The 23,685-nt window shown below is 51.5% G+C and overlaps 1 protein-coding gene across 1 annotated transcript in view; it reads right to left on the bottom strand.

Annotated features, from left to right (window-relative positions):
- LOC122389782 (serine/arginine repetitive matrix protein 2-like) overlaps window positions 1–22,016 on the bottom strand; it is a 70,229-nt gene extending 48,213 nt beyond the window's left edge. Inside the window, exons 1-2 of the mRNA XM_043382171.1 lie at window positions 21,792–22,016; window positions 6,507–6,624 (exon numbers count right to left, since the gene is read on the bottom strand). The gene's annotated coding sequence lies outside the window, so the exon portion shown is untranslated. The remainder of the gene's footprint in view (window positions 1–6,506; window positions 6,625–21,791) is intronic.
- Window positions 22,017–23,685: the final 1,669 nt, after the last annotated feature.

The raw sequence follows: 23,685 nt of genomic DNA, 5'->3' as shown, positions 1-23,685 counted from the left end.
GGTTAATGGGTAAATTTTACCCCACCATTTTGTTTGGGTTTTCATGGGCTTTCATATGATACCCATATTGGGGGGATGCGTGCGATAGTCTTGCCAGAAATGCGTGGGTAAAACTTTCCAAGGGTGTTTTTACCCCATATATTTCAATGCCCATAGGGGTTTCTTCAGCCAGATTGATCATCTCGGCCTGTAGTATCACCATGCCGATTTTGAAGAAAATCGTAGGGGCCGCCCCATTGACCGAAAATTTTCATCTTGGGTAAACTTTACCCTGGATGGGTTAATGGGTAAATTTTACCCCACCATTTTGTTTGGGTTTTTATGGGCTTTCATATGATACCCATATTGGGGGGATACGTGCGATACACTTGCCAGAAATGCGTGGGTAAAACTTTCCAAGGGCATTTTTACCCCATAGATTTCAATGCCCATAGGGGTTCCTTCAGCCAGATTGATCATCTCGGCCTGTAGTATCACCATGCCGATTTTGAAGAAAATCGTAGGGGCCGCCCCATTGACCGAAAATTTTCATCTTGGGTAAACTTTTCCCTGGATGGGGTAATGGGTAAATTTTACCCCACCATTTTGTTTGGGTTTTCATGGGCTTTCATATGATACCCATATTGGGGGGATGCGTGCGATACACTTGCCAGAAATGCGTGAGTAAAACTTTCCAAGGGCGTTTTTACCCCATAGATTTCGATGCCCATATGGGTTTCTTCAGCCAGATTGATCATCTTGGCCTGTAGTATCACCATGCCGATTTTGAAGAAAATCGTAGGGGCCGCCCCATTGACCGAAAATTTTCATCTTGGGTAAACTTTTCCCTGGATGGGGTAATGGGTAAATTTTACCCCACCATTTTGTTTGGGTTTTCATGGGCTTTCATATGATACCCATATTGGGGGGATGCGTGCGATAGTCTTGCTAGAAATGCGTGGGTAAAACTTTCCAAGGGCGTTTTTACCCCATAGATTTCAATGCCCATAGGGGTTTCTTCAGCCAGATTGATCATTTCGGCCTGTAGTATCGCCATGCCGATTTTGAAGAAAATCGTAGGGGCCGCCCCATTGACCGAAAATTTTCATCCTGGTTAAATCATGCTTTTGGTTAAATTGATCCGGTATTTAACCATATCATTAGGTCCGGGGTGAAGAGATCTTTCAAATGGTGGTCTTATTTTTCAGTTTCGTCCAGCCGTTTAGGCGTAAAACGGTTTTTAGATTTTTCCCTAGATTTCTAGATTTTTCCCTAGATTTGGCAGCCCCAATCTGGGCTGGGCCGAATGTGGGCTGAATGTGGGCTAACTTCCGTTACATTCTCAAAACGTCCCCTCCGGAGAAACTGGATACCTGGAGCGCCCGAGTCGGGCCGCTGAGCAGTTATAAGCGGAAATGTGACACCTGACGGGCATCTGATAGCGACTTTCCTCTCGGGTCCGATGCAAATGTGAAAAGGCCGGAACGGGTCGAGCGGCGGCCGTTCTGAGTTATCAGCTGTGAGTGGACGACTGAATGCCGACAGACTGCAGGAAAATGGAGCGAGCTGTCGTCATCGGACAGCGACGAAAGGCGATGGCGCAACACGGGACTAAACATAGCGACGAAAAGCGGCGGCTCTGCGCCCCAATGCAGAAAACGGCATCGACGAAAAGCGGCAGCAGCTTCATACAGAAAATTCATATCAAGAAAATAAGCAGCTTCGTAATAAGCATATGCAAGTAATCAGATTCGATTCCTGTTGAGATGATGGAAAAGTGGAAGTTCCTCTTCAATACCGGATCGGGCCTACCGTCTAACGTACGTGGAAACTGGAAAGGCATTATTCCACATCAGACTATCGAATATTTCTGACCTGCATCCACCCAAATCAAGACACTCCGACCTTTTCAAACCTATCAAACATACATGTGATCGACGGTATTCCGATCAGATCTCAGCTCCCAATCGACCATCCGCCATCTCCCCGCGGCTGCTGTCTTCCGTCGGGTGCCAGCGGAGCACGCAGAGCACACAAGGAGCACGTAGAGCACGAGAAGAGCACGTGGAACCCACTGAGCACAAGCAAAGCACGCGGAGGCCCGCCCAGTCGGCACCCGCTGGCTGCCAGCTCGCGGCGAGCGGCGGCGCGATCTGTGAAAGGCGGCGGAAACGGTGCCAAATGGCCGAGCCTGGGGATAAACACAAAGGCGACCGCCTGCCGCCGCCGCAAACAATGCCGCGTATTGACCCAGTGGAACACAAGTGTGATGGATAGGGCAGGGTGTAGAAAGGAAGGAGGGAAACAGAGACAAGGCGCAGATGCCGCCAGATCTCGGCCGAGTTTCGGGATGTGACGCGCACTATCGCGTATCGGAGAGTTGGTGATTGGTGAGTCAGGCACCGAGTTCGTGACTTAGCGCTGCCATGTAGCGTGATGATAAGTTGACTTTAGAAATGCCACAATATATACCGCGAATAAAATATAGTACCAAAAAATAAAACAAACTGGTGTTATCCTAAGTCCTAACCAGCGCGAGCGGTTTGGCTCAGCAAGGTCACGCGTTATCAGCTGTGTACAGAGGTATGTCAGGTGGCATTAATTCAAACCTCCGCGGCCCATGTCGCCGTTGGCCGTGGGGCCCGATAGCATTATCGGTCTGCGGACCAGTGACACGTCAGACAGCTTTCAGCTCCGGCCAGCCATGGGCGCTATCGGGGCGATAGAACAGTCGCCGACACGCCTGAGAGCGGCGGTACAAGCTCGACAAACGACCGCCTGAATTCAAATGGTACAGAACACGGGCAGATTTGAGGCCAATGGTATACCCAAAGCGTGTGGGCAATATGCTCTATTTGGGGTAATACGCCCAAAGCGTGCGGCCAGGCAGGCAGCTTTGATGGTTAATGCCAAAACGGCGCGGCCAGACTGGCGAATTTAGGGGATTATGCTAAAAGGGCGTGGTACGCTAAAGGATTTAGCGGATCATGTCCGACAAAACTCGGTCAATCACAGCTAACTTGTTGCTGGGCTTGGGAGAATCAACAGCTTTAAAGCAAATGCATAACCGTTTGCCTTTTTATTCGGAATAGCTTGCCAGTAAAAGTTATGCAGCAACAAATGAAAAAAAAACGTTGCGGGCATTTCAGAACCATGCTGTGCACAATTTTGCAATCGTATTGCCGCGGCCGTATCTCACCCCCCCCCCCCCTCCCCCAATGAAAAGCCACCACACAGCCGTTTTAAACCCTCAGTGAGCTGTGTCGTTTGGCAGTGGCCCCGTTCCAACTTGCATGCAGGCTGCGACATCTCACACGGCTGAGGGCTGTCGGACCCAGCAGCTGTGGCAGCTCAGAGCACCCCGCCCTGAGCTGTGACAGCTCCGCGCCGGCGCTGCGGCTCCTCAGCTCGGAGCTGCGACAGCTCTATTTCCAGCCACAATCAGTGCCCGGCTGTGGCCGACAGTAGGGCGGCACGGGCGACAAAGCCGGCGCCGCGGCGGCGGTGGCGGCGCGGCGCCGCGGCACGCCCGCTGGACCGGCGCCGTCGGCACGAGCCAGGCCACGTCACCTCACGGCTCGGCCGACGTCACGTCACGCCGCTCGTTACATCACGTCACGAAGCGATGGCGTGACATTGTTCAGTGGCGTGCAGTTCCTAGAGCAAAGCAGATACATCATAGATGAATGTTCAGAGTAAATGTTTCTAATACATTACGCCATCGCATTTTCTGCACGGAGGCCTACTTATCGAACTCGTTTTGAGCTGAATTCTGACTCAGCACACCGATGGCTAGGCCGGAACGAGTCATAAAAACGACACACAGACAGTGGCAGCTGCTTCCGCTCGCAGACACTGACGTACTGGTAACGTCACGTCTATATCAGCCCGGCGCCACGACTTCTTCCAACTCAGCGCTCCGAATCGCCGCATTATTATTCCACTCTGTCTCTTCCCGGCAAATTCCCCATCCGCCACGGCGTATTCATGTATTCATATAACCGTGATTCCAGCATTTCGCTGGCTCGGCCAATATGCCGTTCACGCGGAGCGCTACATGGAATGACAGGCAGGTGGTAGTGGGGAATGAAGACCCAGCTAGGCCGTCACCGTATCATAATGTCGGTCCATCAGCTGGGAGCGCTGACGGGCGGTGACGGCCCGGTGTGGAGTCCAACAGACGCCAGCAGGTGGTGGCGACTGGCGACACACGGGGAGGATTCGCCGACAGTTCTGGGACTCGTGAGAGCGGCACAGAGAATCACACTGGGACAGTGTTCCATTTTTCAGACTTTTTGGTGGCAAATCACACCGAATGGGGAAAATACTTTCATCCCTAAAATATGAATGACCGACTTTACTTCATCTCTGAAAAAAGTTTCATGTATTCCCAACAGCCAGTTTACATGTCACTTGACAGTTGATGCACCCACATCCTTTTGTTTCACACCCTGTCAAGATTCTGACATGAAATCCTGGTTTAGCAGTTAGCATACAAATTGGCATTAGGTACACCATTTTGCAAATATACTTCGGTTATTTATTTCCTTTTTTCTCATCCTAGGATTTTTTTTTTCTTCATCGGCACACCCAACCAAAATCCAATTTTAGAACACTGCACTGGGACGAAAGGAGTTCTGCTGGGGTGGTACAGAATCACGCAGTGACAGGAAAAGGGGAGATTCGGGCCTTCCGAGGAGAACCTATGCTGAACCTCTTCCTATCGGGTTGAGCCATCGTTATCAGGTTCCCAATAATTCGACGGATGACATTCCGAATGATAGTCTATCACCGCTTAGCAATCCTGATAAAGGGGAGGCAGGCGGAAAGCTGGATATATTGATAAGCGCAGGAGTTATGCCAGCTTTATCAGCGACATCCCAGTACATCCTGTTAGCCGCTGATATCACAGGTTCCGGCAACTCAAGTTGTTTTCCTAACAGAAAACCAACGGGTGAAGTGTTTGCCGACCCTCGTCTGTATGTAGGCAGCCAGGTCTCAGCAGGTAAATCCGTTAGTAGGAGCACGTCAATAGCCAGTGCTGGGGATTAGATGGAGCAGAACGCCGGGCTGTCACCAGGCCACACAGCTGCCGTGTGCCGTCCCTAGCACTCAACAGGCCCCCGCCGGCTCTATTCAGCCCGAGGCCATTCAGAGCACGAGCATTGGGAGCAGCCGTCACCGCCCGGCGCTCTTCAGAGCCCGGCGCCCGTCAGCGACGGCCGACACACGCACTGAGCGACCCCCGGGCACGACCGGGCCGGCCGACCGCCCGTGCAGCACGGCCGCACGAAACGAGAGCTCCCAGCCAGCGCGGCGCGGCGTGCCGGTCTGTCAGCGGACTGTCAGTGCAAACACGGGTCTGTCAGAGCCAAGCCAGTGCACTGGCGGCTCTGGTCTGTTCACTGTTCAGCATACCGGTCTGTCCGTGTCTATGAGAACACTGGAGGGTTTGATGAGGAGGGTCTGTCGTAGCCAGTCAGGTCTGTCAGCATATTGGCCTGTCATATGCCAGCATTGGTGGATCTGTCTGGTTAAGTCTGGTCTGGTTAACAACCCAGTAAGACTGTTCTGTCAGCTAACCGGCAGGTCTGGTCTGTCCGATCGTGTTCTGCCAACAAAGCGGCGGGTCTGGTCTATCAGCAAACCGGCAGGTCTGGTCTGCCCAATCGGTCTGATCAGTCGAACCCAAGCCCTGTCCGTCGGCTGGCCACCGCGCCGTGTCGAAATTGGGCAACACTCCGCGCTCCGCTGAATTCGCTGCAGGTCGACACTCGACAAGCAGGCGCTTCACTGCAGTCGACAGACAGGCGCCGCGGAGCCGAGACCGCGCGTCAGACAGCGAGATTCCGCGATACTTCCTGGTTGGAGGACGTTCAGTCTCCATCCTTCTTCCATTTTTACTCACAGGGAAATATATGGATTAGGAAGTAATCACTTATAAAGCACCTGAGACATTTTCTGACCGGTGTCGACTGTCGGCTGGACTCTGGAGGAAGGTGAGGTAATTTACCGGATTCACAGTTAGGAACTCGCCAGTCCGATTATACGGCGGACGTCGCAGCTCCCAATTAGTAGTCTAATTTCCATTTCACGTAAAGCGGTCCCATTATGTCGCGATAAGGCCGACACCAGATGGTTCAAGCGCCATTTGGCAGCACAAAGTGTCCGCTGATACACGTTTAACGCCGAAATAGCACGAAAGCCGGCATACTCGTATGTTGAAAACGGCGACGCGAAAGGCAGATCACCTATGATTTCTTATCCATGCCGATGCTTTTTTCATTGCTTTTCCAATAGCTTCAGCAAGTCCAAAAATCATTTTCACTCAGTAATTTATTATACTTAATTGAAGATTTCATCAATGTTTTTACTTTTAACGCTAGTGGCTTGTAACTATGCATGACGAAAGAGAGGATCGATCGATCGATCGAACAGCCAGCCGAGCCAATATCAACACTCATTAGCAGGTCGGACGTTGAAGACTGACAGTCCCCGTCACATCAGCTCCATATGAGCACACTCACCTGACTATTGCTCCATCAGCTGCATCCCAGTGACGTCATACATCTCCCGGTGACGTCATCGGTCATTGATCGGGTGTCCAAAGGTCACCAGAAGGCCGATCTCTGCGACATACAGCCCCTGTAACGGAGATCTGTTATCAGCGCCTCATCTTGGTAATCCCCCAGCAACATCAGGCTCTGGAAATTAATATCGAGACCATTTTCCTTCACAAAAGGCATATGCTGGAGTTAATCACGCCATTTAGCACTAATGTTTCAGCGAACTAAGCCTTTCAATACCAAGAAGTAGAACTTTAATGGTGACACAAGGCAGCCCTGGAGGCTGGAGCTAGGGGAAATTCCCGGTATTTTCCTTCTGCGTGTTTCATTACGAAGGTGGTGGTGATGTGATTTATTGGCACTGATATGATCTCCCACCCGTTCCTCTCTTTCTCCTATCACGCTCATCTTCCCTCATCACTCTCTCCCCAGTACTCTCTCCGCTCTATCTCAGTACGTATTGATCGATCCCGCTGGTGGGCCGCGCGCCGGTCCAGCGCCCACCGACCGGCGACGGCCTGTCAGCGACGGAGGTCCCACGGGGCCGCTACTGACATCCCGCGACCCGCAGAGTCAATACCGAGTACACACAGGTAAACATCGTCACCACACGGCTCATACGGCTCCCGAGGTAGTCGCAGGCGGTCACAGAAGTCGACCCGGGCGGCGGAAGGGCGGAGGTTTGAGCTTAGAGTTCCGAGTCGGCCGACCGGGACCTTTGTGGCCGAGTTTACGACGGTCGTTGGCGTTCAGCGTTTGAGTTCCATGGGGTGTGCGGGCTAGTTTGAGCAGTGAGTCATGGGGCACTGGGGAAACTCAGCTATTCAGCATAAAGAAAATAACGGCAATGAAAGTTGTTCTCCAGAGGGTCTTCTCCGGAGTGTCTAGGGCAGCGCTATTCAATAGCGACTAATAAAACACTGTGTTGAATTGGACTGCGTGATTACAACCCACCGCCGGGGGCTGCTGATGTTATTAGACAAACTTTGTCCAAGTTTGAGCTTCCTCTATGGTGTCTTCCTGCTTTGAATTGTAATGAGCGGTGGGGTTTGGCGAGTCTAGCGCACGGCTTCTGAGAAGCTCTACAACACCCTTCCCCACTCCTTTTTATCTCTGCTCCACAGTCAACCCCGCGCTGAATGGCCCGGCACACAGCACCGACCACTCCCAAAGTTCACCGCCCCCGGTCCACATTCTCCTAGCAGTGTGGATATCCACCCACTTCACGTCCTGTCACAAGGGTCGGAGATTACTGACACCGTCCATCCCCGGGGACAAACCTTTGTCACCCTATCTCTGAATCTGAAGGACATTTTCAGTCAGGCGCCAGCCAGGGGTGCCCCACCCTCCTCTTGTCCCTGCCGAAACTCGGCCGGGCGACACCCAGCTCTCTTCTCCTCTACTCACACCTGGCTCGACTAGGGACCGGACCAGACCGGACCAGAGACCACACCAGGGACCAGGACCACAGACAGAACCAGGACCACACTAGCGATCGGCGGCAGGGACCAGCCCTCTGTCCCAGGGTCGCCACGGGGTGCCTCAGCCGGTCGCCCGCCCGGTCCCCGACTCCCAGGCCATTGACGGGCCGGCCGTGGGCTCCATTGTCGCCGCTGTCACGGCCGCCAGCTGGCCGATGAGACACGGGGCGCCCGGAGGAGACATGGTGAGACACCCGGGGGAGACATGCGAAAAACGGAACGCCCGGAGGAGACAGAGAAAGATAGGGGCAGATGGACCGCCAGGTGGAGAAATGGTGAGACACGAGCCGCACGGCGGAGACATGGTGAGACACGGACCGTCCCAAGGAGACAGGATGAGACACTGAGTCACGGGCCGCCGAGCGGAGTCACGATGGGATACGGACTGCTGGACGGATGCAGCCCGGTGGCAGAAGAACAGAGAGCAAGGTGAAGCAGGCAGCTCATGAATCCATTACCTCCCCGTAATGGATTCATGAGATGAGCCCGGAAGCCGAAGGCATCTATCACGGAATAGTTATTAGAGGCCATGGGCGTTAACGTTCGAGGATCAGATAAGGAAGCTGACAAATCGAATGTTTAAAATCGGCAGGCATATGGCCTTAATCAAAACCTTTGAAACTGAATAACAAAGAACTTTTATGTAAAGCGCTTGAAAGTTTTGACAGACCGCGGTGCCTTTGAAGATCTCTTTATAAGTTAGATTGTCATTTCACTTGAGCGCAGCAACTTCAAAGCTGTTTGGGTGAGCGACATTTTAGGCACATTTTCACGTCTTTAGCAAAAAGTCATATCCTGTCAACACATTTTTTATATCACGTCAATAACTTTTATCTTTCACAAGCGAGAGCTTGCACCGAATCGGTAGGTACTCAGCGAGCATATTATATTGGTTCAGCCTTGGGGAAAAGTGGTCTAGAATCTGGAGCCGGGACCTGACGGCTGCCAGCTCAGCTCCGCTAGCCCCGACCCAGCACGTCCCAGCTGAATATGGGGCTGGGCTGGCTCAGCACCCAGATGTATGAGCTCATTCCTAGAGACCATTGGACGTGACCACTTGTCTGGGAGACCAGTGGGCCTCTCAGTTGACCAGCGATGAACAAAAACCTAGCTCGGCGCTGTAAACCAATGGATATTGGAAAACCACCTGTAGGTCACTCAGATTACTCGGTAATCATATTGGGACCACACCAGGCAAATCACGATAAATTATGTGCGGTCAGCTGATAGCCACAGACAATGCGGCCATCCAGGCTAGGGACATATCGAGGCCATCCAGCTGACCACTAACGGACCACTGTCCACTGGACCATCCAACTGACCCTAACCGACCACACTAACACTGACCCTCTGAGCAAGTCCAAGGGCACATCGATCGCCGCGACCGTCGATGCGTCACTGTGAACGTCTGAATCGTATAACTGGAACGACGCGTCCAAGCCCGACGAGCTGTCGTCAAAGTTCCCCTAAAACCAACGATAACTCGTTCACCAATCGATGCACAACGGCGACTAGCAGGGCGGCCAGGACAGCCCCTCTCCGCGCTGGCGGAAGGCACGGCGGGCAGAGAGCCCCTCTCCTAGCGCCTTTGTCCCGCATTCCCTTCCCAGCGCCTTTGTCCAACAGCGAAGGGACCCGGCCGGGCGGTGAGCGATCTCCGAATCATACGCTGGGTGGAAGACACGGCAGAGAGCACTGAGAGCTCCTCGTTGGGCAGTTTCCGGTCGTCGAAGCCGAGGGGGCGGTCCTGGGGGGGGGGGTCGCTGCGTCGTATCCGCCCACTGTGACTCACGCAGACGATCGATCCAGTAGTCTGCCGCGACCTCCAGAGGTCAGATACCACGTGGCTGCCGAGACGCCACAGCCATGTCGGCTGGTGAGGCAAACAGGGTCGGGGCGGGGGGGGGCGTGGAATATGCAATCAGCGGGGGGCGCCTGAAAATTCCAAGCAAGGCACTCCGCATGGACCCGGGATAATTCAGTTGACGTGATACCATTTGCTGTTGGATGAAGGCGATGAAATTTATGAGCAAGTTTGGAGCTATCAATAGCCAGGGCAGGAACTTTGAGAAGTTCTGAATGCAATGGTCAATCTGTTCTTTAGCCACGTGGCTGACGCGTGCATTCAGAGTTTTGTGCTCTGATGCTCATGCCTACAAAGTTCAAAGCTCCTGCGTAGTTGTGCCCAGAAACATTTTGTCTTGATTTCACCCGGTCCGTCGCCGCCATCCATTAGTCTGATTGAAAACTTCTCCGACGCGCCATGGGGATCCTGTACTCCCAGCAGCATTTCTCGAGACTCGTCTCGTCGCGCTGTCGGCTGACAGACCGGCTGACAGACCTCCTCCCCCCCCCCCGGACGCCGTGACCTTATTCCTTCATTTCACAGCCGCCAATATCATAGTTCCGGTGGTCAGGGCCCACCGACCACGGATATAGCTTCACCATAGCGCCGCCGGGCCGAAATTCGAGCGATAAAAATCAGCCCAGAAAATGAGCTGGACTCGGCTGAACGACGACGACTGAACGAGTCATTGGCTATGGAGCGAAATTCAAACGGTCCTTTTGTACATGTTAATAATAAATGTAAGCTTAGACCGGCGTTCCCGGCTAGGGAAATTATCCCCTGGGGAAAACCTATGAGTTGAAACTGCAAGGGAATGTCCAGACTTTCTCAAATCGACCATAGGTCGCCAAGCAAGGCATTCAGGATCGACCCGGAATAATTCAGTTGACGTGATACCATTTGCTGTTGGATGAAGGCGATGAGATTACGGTAAGGAGCCGTAATTTCACGAAGAAAATACGAGTAATACACGCTACGATAAGTGCTAGGTGGGGAATCGACACAAAAAGGATGATTTTCACTGGTTTTGGCGGCGACCACTGTGACGGACAGAATACATTTACACATCGTCTTACCTAACGGCTCGTCTAAAAACGATACTAGACTGCTTAACCCGCGCCTCGCTGGGCTATTCAGCCATACGCGCCCTGCTGGGGGGGGGGGGGGGGGCAGATTCTGCCCCCCCCCCCCTGTCTAACATCCGAACCGATGGTCGTAGAAAGACGGGGAAAACGGCAATCGAAAGCTCTCAACAAGGCGGATCTTAAGAGCCCAAATTTTTTTGCTAAAGTAGGTCAGAGGTCAGGTCAAGGTCAGGTCAAGGGTACAAAATGCAAGTTTCTACAGTATCGGCCTTGCACCGTAGTTGCCGAAGAATGGACTGAGACTGATTGCCCAAAACGTGTTCTTAGACTACCAAGACAATATTCGTTGCACACAATGTCATTCAAAGGTCAAGGTCAAGGTCAGGTCAGGTCAGGTCAGGTCACCAAAAACAAAATATAGAAAAGGGCATGTGCGACACATGTTTTATGAGTCATTTTACTCATGGAATTCAATAGGCACACTCAATAAGTGATATGGACCACCTCTGGATGAATTTCAGGTCGAGGTCAGGTCAAGGTCAGGTCAAGTGAGGTCAAATTTTGAAGTTGGTTGTTAAGGCCTAAAAAGGTGTCTATCCGATGCAGTTTTTCACGGCGAATCGAATGGTGCTATTTTTGTTTCCGTACGAGGTCTATAACTTCCAAAAAATCATTTTTTCAAAAAAAATTGTGTGTCGTGACGTCATAAAATTTTGAATAACTCCCACATTTTTGAACCGATTCTTCTAAAAATTGGTATGTAGGTGCACATAGACCACTTCTTTGACATATATTCCGGTTTTTTCGATTAACTCAGAATTTTGGATTTTATAAGTATTTTCCCAAAGAAGTCAGTTTTTCGGAAAAATGTTGGCCAAAATCCAAAATTTTCAAAAAACCGAGATAGCCATTTGATAGACAAAGTAGAATCACGCATAACCTTTTTTGTTACGTCTTGATTCCTTTAAAAATGAAGATGTTAGCGGCGTTTGAAATTTTGCCGTTTTTGAGGCGAAAATGGCGAACATGACGTCACTAAAACGTCAATTTCTCAAAAATTTTCCGACGGATTTCGCTCAAATTTTCAGGGAACGTGTCAAATTGATGTATGATAAGGTACTGAAAGTTTGACGTCGCTGGCGTAACGCGTTTAGAAGTTATTGGCGAAAAACGGGAGGGGGGCAGATTCTGCCCCCCCCCCCCCCCCAGCGGGGCGCGGGTTAAAGTAGTCAATTTTGCCGCGAGAGTGGTAACGGGGCTAAAGAAGTTCGACCATGTGTCTCGCGCGCGGGATGACCTGCACCTGCACACGCCTCGGCAAATGTGTGATATGCAGACAGCGATTGCTGCTCACAAAGCCATTTTATATCGAGAACCCGCCGAGCTTGCCATGCTTTTACATACCCATGCTGACACTAGGAATGGTGAGCGTTCGACTAGACAGGACAACTGTTTGCGCCTCTCAGCCGTGCGCACAGCGACGGGGCAGCGCTGTTTTCAGTACCGCGCTGCTAGTCTCCTCAACTCCATGCCGGGAGACGCGAGAAATCTAGACCCCGCCCCGCGGCATTTAAACGAGCTGTGAAACGTATTTTTACTCGGCGATGACTTGTATGCGTGACTGTGTGTACTGTGTGTGCGTGTGTGTCATTGTGTGTGTGTTTATGCGGCATCATTGCCTTGCTCTTTTATTCATCTCTGACTAAGGACACGTAAAAGCTACGCGTTGCTGTAGAGTGTCTGCTATTGTCAAATACAAATACAAATACAAATACATCGGTTAGATGTCAGGATCAGTGGAAATCTCAGAGCCTAATGCGGATCAGCAGAATGTCGGCCAAATCGAGGAGCCGGGGGTCTGTGGACGAGGAAATTATCAGCATTGGTGGGATCTCTGTTACGTGGACTATGACGACCAATGCTTTCGTCACGGTTAGCCTAGGGTAACGACGCTACCTTAGATCACAGGTAAAAAAAAAGATTCAATAAAAAGCTCATTAATAAGACCTACATCGAACACACAACTATAATTGTAAGAATGATGATGATTATTGCTGATTGATAGTCAAGCCATCAATACCATCGGTGGTTGATAAAAACAGCTCATGTATAGTATCTGTTTCACATAAGCAATGATACATGAAAAAACATTACACGCATCCGTTTACTTTTGTCCACTTTGGATAACGACCAGTGATATGGGCTTAAGTCTTCCCAGACCAGCTGTAACCAGACCGAGTACTGCCGTGATTGCGATGACCATTAGTACGATCAAGCCTATCCATACCGTTATTACCACGCCATTACGGTAATCCATCCCACCGTAGATTTTGTCTGCACCATACTGTGGGACAGGCGGCGGCGCTGGCGGGCAGCGGACGGTCGCATAGGGCTGACCTTTGACATTGAGGGCACTATCATGCCGAGGGATGAGGCCGCGGACGGTGGCGGGGGCGGGGGCGGGGGCGGGGAGGGGGTCGGGAGCGGGGGCGGCAGGCCGACCCCCACCAAACACGATTTGGCAGCACTGTAAGGACGCCTGCTGGGCGTGAAGTTTTCCCTTCACCATAGGGTTTACACACAAACTGGTCAAAGTTTGAGCCAGGATATACTAGTCTAAAAATGCAAAAAACGAACAAATTTTGGCATCAATAGATTCAGCATTTCATCGTGTGCCTCAAACCGTCCATCATTTGGCCTCAAAGGAGGTAAAAATTGTTCAAAATCGAAGTTGAAAAGATGCTTTCTGAGCACATAATCTGGTAGCAATCACGTGACCTGCTATAAGCAGCTTATCGATAATTTACAAACATAATTATTAACATGCTGCCTTAAACAACATTAATCATACATTTTGAGCTTTCAGTACTTTAAATAAGGTCAAAACATCGCAAAACACAAAAGTTAATACAATAGTCACGTGGGTGTCAGGAAATGTCACAGGTGCGTCAAATTTGTGACTGGGGCTTTACTTTCAAACATCGGTTCTACCTGTTTCTTATAGGTATCTTGCGGCAGGCACCGCCCACGTCCCCGCCAGGTGTCACAGAAGGTCGCCGTGCACTGTGCCGCTGTGCAGAGTGCACGGTGCACGTTAGGTATGGACTGCAGCCAAGCGCAGTGGAGCAGTTCGTGTTCGTGAAGCACGGGACCGTGACATGCGTGATACTGTCACCTGTCACGGAGCTGGATGGCTGCCCTGACATGAAGAGTGACCGGTAGGTACTGTCAGAAGTGGCCTGATTTCAGCTGTCATACACCGTCTCACGCAGACGGTACAGGAGGGAAAACCCACCACCCGAGAACAGATGATGGTCCGCTTCTTTCTGGTCAAGAGGAAAACCCCGAGATAATTAACGGTCAGAGAGAATCGAACAGCAGTGGGCAAAATTTACATTGAAGGGAAATCTGGATAACCACTCACTAATGCTATCTCCAATAGACGATTTTTTTCTAACCTTGACGCTTGCAGCAAAAATGGACACTGAAGAATTGGATATAGTTGACAAAAAGTACATTTTTTATCGAGCGCAATTGAAATTTGTATCAAGAACACCAAACGCAAACTCACCACCAATTGAAATGAATACCTATCTGCTCCAGGCGAATGAATGCTTCAGTACAAATGCAGGTGCGGGTGGAATGGGGAATTAGGTCGGGGCGGAAGCGAGCAGTGGTCGGATGCAGCCGCAGGGGGTTTGGGGATCCAACACAGACGTGAAGAGAAGCCTGCAGCGGACAAGAGTTTGAAGGTGATGGCGGACACGGATTGAGTACACGGATCCGGCGTGGCGGGTGCAAAGCAGATAGGTGAGGGTCAGACATCTCTCTGATCTGCCAGCCCACCACCCTCGACCGGCGCGGTAGCTCAAGTCGGCGCCACTGGCCGACCCGTGCCGGCGCCGGCCGCGTGACCAGCCGACTGGAACGGGGTATACGACCGCGCCGGGCCGCCGCGGACCGCCGCGGACCGGCCGGCGAACACCTCAGCACCACCGGCGGAGGTGGTGGTCGTGACGTCACAGAAAGAGCAGCACGGCGAGGCGAGACCGGCCGCCGGATGGCAACGGAAGGGCAGGACGGAGGGGGCACACGGGAGAATACAGATATACGACAGGGCACATACTCGTAGTGGTGGATGACCCATGCACGGAATCACGCCGACACACAAGGACATACATGGGAGGACAGTCATGGGAAGAGACCACGTGAGGACAGACACGTGAGGACACAGAGTACAGGACACAGCTATGGCCCGTGGGAGGACAGACATGAGAGGGCATGTATGGGGGACAGGGGACATGGTGGACCAAATGAACAGCGAAAGGAGGAAACCTGTCACCAGCCACAGAGTCATCCAAAACCAGAGTGAGACCGCATACCTGAGGGCGTGTAGACCGGTTTTGAATTAACATATAAAAATGCTAATCAAACACATAATCCGAGAGATGTTCGGAGCAAAATAGCCACAACATCCAACATAAAACCGGTGAAACAAGTAACTAGATCTATTTCACTCCTTTATTACCTTGATATAGCGGTAAAAAATTGAAAAATTCCGTCAAAAATGAAACTGGAGGTATGTTTCCTAGTCGCGCATAAGTGATGTTTGCATACGAGAGACCACAAACCCTTAAATCAGCTGCGGTTTCATGGCGTCTCACTGGTGACCTACCATGAAAGTCGTGACCTTTTCGGGACGGAGTCAAGCGGCACACTTGGCACGACCCACGCCGACTCGGAGTCGTGACTGCTGACTCGTAACACGACAGAAGTGAGTCGTTACTCGCGACTCGTGACCGGCGACTGGTGGCTCGTGAGTCGTGACTGCTCGATCGTGACCGAAGATCACGATCCATGAAGGTGATGGTCCTCACATCCACACATTGGGCGCCCACGACGTACAGGAAGCTATTCCACAAACAACGATGACTCATATATAGGTAATCCGAACAACTCTCATGGGACTTTCCTACCAATATCATATCAGCAGACAGCATCATCTGTTTTAGCTTGTTTCGGCTTACAGGATGTCCTTTTACTTAATGTCCAGCCTCGCTGCAAGGTCAAGCATGTAATTATATGGCCAAAGAATACAAGAATTTCAGATAGAGTTAAGAGCTTAATAGCTTAGTCAATAGTCACTTTATCAACCACCCTGCCAGAGTGAATATCTATGCTTGCTTGTTGACTGTTTTATTTTTCTGACTTCCCTCCAGCCGACACGTCCCGGCAGCTTATCACAGCCCGCGGGGGCGGTGACCGGATATATCCACTGCTGAATCGGACGGAGTTTCGGCTGGCATTGAGCAGCGTCGGCCGGCCCGCCCCCGTCCTCTGTAATATCGGACTGGGGAGGGGAAGGGCCGCGGGGGAATGCGGGGGACTTATCCGACCAACTGACGGACAAAGGGTCACACTGCACAGCCCGGCATGGTTCAATAGCGCTTGATTTAAAGATCTCAAGTCGACCGAGGTGCTCACTGGTTTGGGTCAGGTCAACGACCCAAACATCTGGTTTTGGCGATTAACTTCTGAACTTCTGAAGAAAACGTTGCACAGCAAAGATAACGATAGCAACATGCTTGTCTTGCTTGGACGCGACGAATGATGCATTTTTCGTGACAGAAAGACCGAGGTCAAGCTTGACATTTAAGTGACCTCCGATCACCTTTAATGACCTTCATACAATACGGGTTTGGCATGATGGATTCGCGGGTACCTACTGATCTCTCGAATTTGATTTAGCTTTCTATCTAACGATCGTCCTGAGGTTTAGGAAAACACGATAGAAGGCAGGACAAACACGGCAGATTTCAGCCGAGCATGGCCTATTATATGACGTCATAACTCGGCCCATTATAGACCTATGTAGTATGTACACCGGTGTCGGGAGTACGGAGGCATGCTCGGCCAAATGACCTAATAGAGAACATTAATTTTCAGAATACGTCAAGGAAGGATGAACGTAAATGTGTGCACAATTTGAACCCAATCCGTTAAGCCTTCCAGGGGTGTAACTTTTGCTTTTGAGATGGGGGTGCAATTGATGATAGGGGCGACCTTCAATGAGGGCGCTTCCAAGGAGCATAGATGGTGCATCATATCTCTCAACAGGCGCGCACACAGGATTTTTGAACGGGAGGGGGGGGGGGTGCACGACCTGCAAGCTGGGGCCCTCCATGCCGAAGGGCCCCAGGCCCCAGCCGAAAAAGTTCCCCAACGCGATTATATTTCGGTTGACTTGAAACTTAGCTTCTGTCGATACATGATAAAACAATTACTTCAGTACCCGTTCAATTTTCAAAGCATTTAATGTTCCATTTTTGTTTACGCAGCATGTTTCATTCAAATACGGTTCAGGAGTAAGTAGGTATCACCATCTTATAATCATGTAAAATATTCGATTAATAAGCGTGGATGCAAGGCCCTCATAAATCAGCGCGGGTAGCGCCTGACTGCCGGCCGGCCGACCAACCCCGGCTAGCTAGAATCGGAGGCTAGTCACGGGTTGGTCCGGATGTGTATGAGTGGGACGTATTTATTTAGGCATATCGACATGAAAAGTCATAACAAAGATTCGTAGCGAGATCACAGACCAGATATTTGACTTTTTTCTCACTTTTTTACCACATGCCGAGATATCCCTTTAACATTAGCACGTGCATTTGGGAAATGGCTTCGGCCCGCCTCGGCTAATGTTGAAGGTATTTGGGAAACGATTCGGCCCTAGGGCTTTTTGATTTTCCCAGACAAAATTTTACTGAGTATTCTGAGCGGAAGAACCAATTTCAAAGAAGATATTTACGGATTGTGTGTTCACTAACAGCAACAGCAAAAGTAAGCGACTGCGTGTTTACTTACTTTTGCTGTCAACGTAATTCAACTAAACAAGGTTATCGTTCCAATGCCAATGTATTTATTGCTGCAGAACATGGTCGGAATAATCATTATTTCTACATAATGCACGCAAAAAACGAACAATTTAAATGCGTGAAGCATCCGTGCCACAATGAAATATTTGATATTGTTCCAGCTGGGATCCAAGACGCGTTTGATTCAGCGTTTCACCCAATTTTCAGTTTTCCTCACAGTTTCCTCACTCCTGCTGGACTCAATATCTTTATTCTAACTTCTGGCGCTTTACCATCTTCATCCTCAGCTTTTTCAAAACCTAAATAAGGGGGAAGTAGGAATTTCATCTTTCATACTCAACGCAGCCCAATAATGAAAAACACAAAAAATAATCACGGTGACTATAAATATGAACATAGTACTAATATAATATTAACACAATATTAAGATTAAAGTGTAAAATATTAAATGAATATGATATTAACTGTTGCGCCGGTACGGCATGTGGTAAATCTCTTTTCACCTCGGTTTTTTGCTACGGACCTCGTGCCTACCGGCACTCGGTCCTCCGCACAAAAACCTCGGTGAATAAAACGCATTTTCCCAGCCCCGGTCGGGAATATATAATACCACATACTACAGACACAATTTTCAGGCGGCATGCCCACTTTCCTAGTACCAGTCGTAACCGATATTCAGGAAGCCCGTACCAGGGCACGTACGGCGGCCCCGATCACCCACCTCTCGCTGTTCCGGCGGCGTGCGAGGGACCCACGGCGACCGCGCAGTGCGCACCTCACCGACAAAGCATGCACTGTCACAACGAAGAAGCCCTCAAAGGGCCCGAAGATCCAAGAGCCCTTTGAGGCCTTCTGAGGGACGTTTGACGTCAGCTGAGGGCACTTTGGACCTAGCTGATGGCCCTTTGAGGCCTTCTGAGCGCCATTTGACGCCAGCTGAGGGCCATTTGATGTCAGCTGAGGACCCTTTGAGGCCTGCTGAGGGCCCTTCGACGCCATCTGAGGGCCCTTTGAGGCCTTGTAAGGACCCTTTGACGCCAGCCGAGGGCCCTTTGAGGCCCTCTGAGGGCCGTTTGACACCAGCTGAGGACCGTTCGACGTCATCTGAGAGCCCTCTGACACCAGCTGGGAGCCTTCTGACGCCATCTAAGGGCCCTTTGAGGCCTTCGGAGGGCCGTTTGACTCCATCTCATGGTCTTTTGACGCCCTTCAAGGTCTTCAAGGGCCCTCGCCAGCTGAGGGCCCTTTGGGGTCTTCGGAGGGCCATTTGACGCTAGCTTAGGGCCCTCTGACGCCAGTTGAGGGCCCTCTGACACCAGCTGGGGGCCCCTGACGCCAGCTAAGGGCCCTTCGACGCCTTCGGAGGCGTTTGACGCCGGTGCAGGGCCCAATGGCGCCTTTAAAGGCCTTCTGAGGGCCGTTTGATGTCGGCTGAGGGCCCTTTGATGCCTTTTGAGGGCCCTTTGACGACATCTGAGGGCCCTTTGACGCCACCTGAGGGCCCTTTAAGGCTAACTGAGGGTCCTGTAAGGCCTGCAGAGGGCCCTTTGACGCCAGTTGAAGGCCCTTTGGGGCCTTTTGAAAGTTGTTGAAATTTGACATCTATCACCTTCCCCTTGACTGCGCTGGACATTGTATGTATGACCTCATTTGGGCCTGCTGGGGTCCGATATGGGCCCTCCTGGTCTTTTTAATCGTCATTTCAGCTCATTTTAGACAGTCTTCGGCGGTTTTAGGATTCTAGGGGCCCGTTTGAGAACCATTTGAGATGGCCCCCTTTCGAATGGGGGGGGGCATGGGCCCGTGTGCCCCCCCCCCCCTTGTGTGCGCCTTTGTCTCTCAATTTCGGTAAAATGGTTTGTTGGTATATTTCGAAATTCAGACTTAAGGGTGATCACCATTTCGTGTTCCTCCGATTTAGTTTGAACACAGTCTGATGTTGCTTATATGATTGCAGTTCATTTATATTAACCCAAGGCCCTCTTCTGCCGGGCGAGCCCAACTTCTGCTAAAGGAAATAGTTCACATTTTAACATGGGTTTTGAACTGGAATAGCAGTTCCGTAGCTTGGGCTGAGACGAGCATAAATCAGGAGCTTTTACCGCCCAACGATCACCCTAGGCAAAGATATTCTATTTCTCGTCCCGAAAAATGTGTCTTGCGTTGAGGATGTGTGCCTTGCATATATTCGCATCCAGTATGAAACGAGCATGGGTCCCGAAAATTCTTCAGAAACTAGAGAAATTATCTACGAGAACTCTAGAGAAATTCGCTCCAGTGAGGCGCTCCAGTAACAAAAGCACGAGCAGATCGCCCAAATGCCGGTGGCAGCGATAATTTCTCTAGTTTAAGAATTTTCGGGACCCATGCTCTTTTCATACTGGATCGCGTGTGCCTTACAGAAACTGAAAAGTTCTTCCTATATCAAAAATATAGAAAATAATCTTTTGTTGTAAAAAGGTTTTATTTTCTTTGCTGATCATTTTGAACATAAAAAATCACAAATCCATTGCAAAAAAAATAATTTCGTGAAAGTGAACCATTTCCTTTAAGTCGCTCGACCTTTTCTACTGAGGGCGCCCTTCTTGTGCTTTGCGAGCCCAACTGCCGCTTGAGGTGTCCCATTTTTATTGGATGCGCCCCCTTCTGCGGGCGGTGCCCCCGTTCTGTTGGAGGCGCCCATCTTCTGGTGGCGGCGCCCCTCTTCTGGTGGAACCGCCCCTCTTCTGCGGGTGCGCACTCTTCTGCTAGAGCGCCCCTCTTCTGCTCGGCCAGCTCAAATTCTGCTGAAGGTGCTCGGCTATGTCTGTTGGGGGCATTGCTCTTTTGCTGGGGATGCCCCACTTCCGTCGGGGCCGCTGAGGACGCCCCACCTCTGCTGGGGGCGCTCCCTTTTGCATTGGGGCGCCTCTCTCCTTTAGGCATCCCTCTCCTGGTAGGGCGCCCCTTTCTGGTGTGGCGCCCCTTTCTGCTGGGGCGGCTCTATGCTGGGGGTACTCCTCTACTGCTGGGGGCGCCCCACTACTGCTGGACGAGCCCAACTTTTGCTTGACGTGCCCCATTTATATTGGAGTGCCTCTCTTCTTCTGGAAGCATCCCTCTTCTGGTGGGAAACCCCCTTTCTGCTGGGGAGCCATTCTTGTGCTGAGGGCGCTCCTTTTCTGCTGGAGGCATCTCTCTTCTGGTGGGGCGCCCCCTTTCTGCTGGGGTGCCCTTCTTCTGCTGGGGCACCCTTCTTATGGTGAGGCGCCCCTTTCTGCTGGGGTCGCCCGTGTTCTACTGAGGGCGCTCTTCTACTGGGCGAACCCAAGTTCTGCTTGAGGTGCCTCATTCCTACTGGGGGCGCCTTTCCTCAACTGGGGCGCCAGTCTTATGCTTGACGATCCCAACCTACGTTGGAGTGGAGGTGCCCCACTTCTGCCTCGGGCGCTCCACTTTTGCTGAGAAAGTCCCGTTCTTGCCGGAGTGTGCCCCTTCACCCATTTTTGGGGAACGATACGACTGGACGCTTCCCAAGCCCGCAAGCAGCACGACGCCGGTCACGAGACGGAATGTAGCCGGGAAATCACCCTCGCCATTTGCTCAAGAATTTATCGGTGTCGGGCGGCAAGGGGGGCGCCGCTTAGCCTATAGGGGTGCACTTTGACGTGATGGGGGTGCACTTTCAGGGGATGGGGGTGCACCTGCACCCCCATACATATAGAAAGTTACACCGCTGAAGCCTTCTAGAAATGGTCGCGCAAAACGAAATAAGGGGTTGCAACTTGCATCAGCATCCAGCTCCCTTCGCCGGCGAGGGGTGCATTTTAATGCACCGCAAAACAATAAAATGTGCCTTACATCTTCATCCAGCGAATCGGGACATTTCAAAACGAAAATCACACCAACGTGCCTTCTCAAATCTCACGCATCAACACTCAAAATGAAATGAAAGAAATTCAAGAACAGCGTGAACTTACCGGTCGTCAATCCAGGTTCCTTACGAGCCCAAAGGTCTTCACCCGAGTGTTGTGTTCATAAGATAGGTACAGCTCCTCGCAGTCGCTACTCCGCAAAATAAAACAATGCCCGACAGGGCCACCACGCGCGCACCACTCACCCCTCACGCGCCGCCGCCGCGTCCCACGCCGCGTCCCCACTGCCCCCACACCGCGACCAACCACGACGCCGCAGCACGGAATGCCAGAAACGCAACGCGCCTCTGCGGCCGCAGCCATGTGCTGCCATCTATAGAGTGAGCGCTAAACTACAGCTTGCTGGGCCCCACTGAGTGGCGGGCAGGTGCAGGGTGGAGGCCCTGCAAAGACCAGGGTATGCTGAGAGTGGCCGCTAGAGGGCTGGCTGCTCCGAGCTGACAATAGTGTTGGGCGATGACAGGTGATGTGAGCTGGCAGGTCAGACATGCTCACGTGTTTAGACTTATGCCAACGTTACGATTTTTTTTGTTGGGTTAGGCCCTCTCGGTCCAATTAGACCATTTCAGAGCCGGGAGGATAATAGGATATAGGGGTAGACATTGGTCTGGGCAGGCACCCTAGTGAGTCGCCGGGGCTGAGCCCGTCCAGAGGACAGGCCACCCAGCCCCAAGGCACTCACTGCACCCGGCTACGGGGTGCGCTCCCTCGGGAGCAGCGATGCCGCTCCAAGGGAACAGTCCGCATGAGATAAAGTTGCCTGCCCAGCCCGGCATGGGTGGAGAATGTTTGAAAAAGTTACCCCGGCCGGCGACCGTTAGTCGGAAAGACGATATGCTCACGCCGTTGTCAACGGTCATCAACAAACCCCTTTTCTGACGCATGGCATGCAATAATGGATGTTGAGTTTGTGAAAGGATGAGGGTTGTATCCGACATCGTATCATTCATAACATTTCTGGCATGGATTCATAGGCGGCGGAACGGGGAGGGCACCGGGGTACCGTGCCCCCCTTTGATTTTGGCATTTTAACATTAGCCCTATGGGCATTGCATGGAAAGAATGGGACCAAAAGTCGGCAGTGCCACCCCCCCCCCCCCTTAATTGAGGATGTTCCGCCGCTACTGGCATGATCAAAAAGGTGATTTCCATTTAAACGATTTCTTTTTACTTAAACCTATGCAATTCCACACCATACCCAAACCATGTACTCGTAATATGCCATTATGAGTAAATGTTGCGTTTTCAGTTTTTTTTTATTGTGTCTCAAAACAGCCACAAAAAGACGACAGCTCACCTTGTAGGAGCTTTACAGAGAAAATTGAACGTTTGAATCAAAGTACTAAAGTGGGTCACTGACATCCAGGGACGCAGTCTTTTTCAAAGTTTAGCGGCTCAACTTCACATGAGACAAACAGGGGGTCAATCCAAGGAGATCGACCGGTCCCGATCTCGTAGCTCACTCGGTAGAGCGTTGGACTCCGCGTGGTGAGAGCACGCGTCCCGGTTACAACATTCCGGGTTCGAATCGCGACGGGCGCTCGGTGTTGAGCATCCTGACGGGTATGGTTGCGGTTGGTGGCAGGCCAATCGAAGTCAGCCGAAGGCCCGAAGTCAGGGAGAAGGACCGGCCGTGCGCGGCTTTGTGTGTATGTACGTTCAGCTTCGGGCTCTAACTTCTGCCATGGATCAGGAATTACACCATCGGAAGGTATAAGGGCAGGGCCAGCGCAGCAAGCTCCGCTTAGCGGGGGCTCTGCATCTGTCCTTGTAAATCCTTCCATTTAACCCTCGCCCGCACATGCCATTTTCCCATCCTAGAACGCACATGGGGGGGGTGGTTGCCACCCCCCCCCCCCGCGCCATTTCGTTCCTGTTGGAGATAGAGCTTAGCAGTAAAGACCAAAAAGATTCTTTGGGAAGAGACGAATCCAATGAT

The sequence above is a fragment of the Amphibalanus amphitrite genome, unplaced genomic scaffold, assembly GCF_019059575.1.
Source record: "Amphibalanus amphitrite isolate SeventyFive unplaced genomic scaffold, NRLGWU_Aamphi_draft 000371F_arrow, whole genome shotgun sequence".
NCBI classification, from domain to species: domain Eukaryota; kingdom Metazoa; phylum Arthropoda; class Thecostraca; order Balanomorpha; family Balanidae; genus Amphibalanus; species Amphibalanus amphitrite.
The sequence above is the reverse complement of the archived record's forward strand: the minus strand, read 5'-3'. Positions and strand labels throughout refer to the sequence as shown.